At 38.5% G+C, this 2,343-nt stretch overlaps 1 pseudogene; it reads right to left on the reverse strand.

Annotated features, from left to right (window-relative positions):
* Positions 1–418: 418 nt before the first annotated feature.
* LOC113610602 (solute carrier family 25 member 36-like) lies at positions 419–2,118 on the reverse strand (annotated as a pseudogene).
* Positions 2,119–2,343: the final 225 nt, after the last annotated feature.

Below are 2,343 nucleotides of genomic sequence, written 5' to 3' on the forward strand. Positions count from 1 at the left end.
AAAACACCTTGTAAGGACAAAGCTGAAAATTACCATTTTCTCTACTAAATAAATGCAATGTATGCAGAGCTTCTGGAAATAATTCTAAGGTTCAAATTCTTAATGTGAAACCAAATAGAGAAAGATTCAGAAGCAGTAAATTTTTTCCACTTTAAGAAAATGATACTTAGGTATCATAGGGGATAATTCAAGTTCATAATTAATAAGTCACTGAAAAGACACTGCATTCATTCATGTATCACTAGGTTAGAAAAGATAAGAGGACATGCTCAAGTCACTGAAATGGCCAAGAATCAACATTTTACTGGTCGTGTCCCAAACTATTACCATTTGAGTTGATACATTAACAAACAATTTAAGTGTTCACATTATGCTAAACATAAAGCACCTGTGAGCAGTGGAAACCAAAATATTTTAAAGCTAAAAATAAACACATGTTTAGACACTACTTCATTTATCGTCAAAAACAGTGACTACTAATGCCAAATGATTAACTTTAAAATATAGTGCCAGATCCTCTCAAGGAAATGTGAAAATACTATTATCATTGTTATTTTTCAATTTTATAGGAATTATGCCGGAGTTAGAAATTTATGACTGTCAGTACTATCTTTGGATAGTTATACAGTTACAGATGGCTCTGTCTAGAAGACTGGAAAAGTGCTCATGGAATAAACACTATACTCTGATTGCCATAAATCAACAAAATGCCAACTGTGTCCTGTGGACATGGTAGAGAAAATGGCAATTTTGAAGAACGAGCGCTTCTAAAGGCTTTTTCTTGGAGGCAGCCAAGGTTTTTTTTCACATTACTAAAAAGACTAAGTAATGTGGTTATGATTACTTTAATTCCTACAACCAAACTTCCACTTAGGTATAGTTCCATGTTCCCACACTATTTTCCTTCTGTCCACCAAGCTGGCTTCGGTACTCCATGGTCCACTGTATCTTTTGGTCTTCCCTCTTTATAGTACAGTAGCCTGGTGGTGCTATCCATTGAGCAGGTAGACCACTAATTCATAGGTGTCCATCATAATGGCTGTGTTTGGAATCTGTCTCACCAGATGAGTTGTCAGACCACGGTAAAGAGACCCATAGCCTTCTTCTTGAACAAGCAAAGACAGTGTCTGAAAAAAGGGTCTATATTTTGTTCCCTCCTCACGCAGTCTTGTTCTTACAACTTCATGTGGACATGCTATAGTTGTGGCACACGTTTTTGAGGTGGCAGCAGCTAGCATCATTCCCACAAAATCTGATGCTTCTTTTACAGACTCTTCTTCATTTTTCATTGTAGAAGCAATCTTATATTCCAGTAGTTTTTGCTTAATACTTTCATAAATAACAAAATGGATAACAGTCTCTGATATGCCAGCATATGAAGCAGACATGCCCCTATAAAATCCTCTAAGTCCATCTGTCTGATACACTTTATGAACACACTCAAAAGCGCCCATTCTCTTTTCCCCACGGTTCCTTGCATCAAGCTGTAACTGAGTCTTTATAAGCTAAATGGGGTTGGTCGCTGTGATTGCAGTAAAACCTTTCACCTTTTGCACTATGATCAGTAATATTGCACATCCATTTTTATGAAATATTTTGGATTATTTTGTATTCAGTTTCTTGTGCTCTAACTTGCCCAAGATCTCTCTTCATTGGTAAAGAGTATTTCACCACCTTGATCTTTAAGGCTTTACCTTCCAGCTTTAAAACTTCAATGAGTCAGTCAACAATTACTGCCATTGCGGCTGAAATCATGTGTACCTGGGTAGAATCAGGATCAAATAAACCATTCAACTTTTCCTTGCAGTTTGAATAAGCAGCAAATTATATTGCTCTGGAAGGGGCTGCCCCCACTAAATTGGGGCCTAATCCTCAAAACAGGGGACGAGGCCCTTCTTTTTCCAAGATCACCTTTAGACAATGGAGAGGTCCAGGAGACACTACTCGATTGACACTGTCTCCAGCCATGATGTTCAGCTGAACTTCAGAGATATAAAGTGTCACAGAAGATGACTGCAGCCGTGTTTTTACAACTTCCAGTGGACATGTCAGAATAGCTCCCACCGTACTGCCACATCCTCCGGCAAACAGATGCACCAGCGTGTCCCTCTGGCTCATTCTCTCTCCCGCATGTCCTCTGGGCGCTGAGGCGGGACGTGGCCGCCGCGACGGTCGCAGCTTCCGCCCCCCAACTGTATATTCTTAATTTCTCCTTCCCATCCTTTGTGCTACTGTCATACTTTTTCATATGCTATAAATATAGAATGCATTACTATTACTTTTGTTTTAGAATAATTGAAAATAAGAAAATGTTAATTTTATCTTCATTTATTCCGTTTAATT

Source organism: Aethalodelphis obliquidens, unplaced genomic scaffold (genome assembly GCF_003676395.1).
Source record: "Aethalodelphis obliquidens isolate GAN/ISIS:26980383/991018 unplaced genomic scaffold, ASM367639v1 scaffold64, whole genome shotgun sequence".
NCBI classification, from domain to species: domain Eukaryota; kingdom Metazoa; phylum Chordata; class Mammalia; order Artiodactyla; family Delphinidae; genus Aethalodelphis; species Aethalodelphis obliquidens.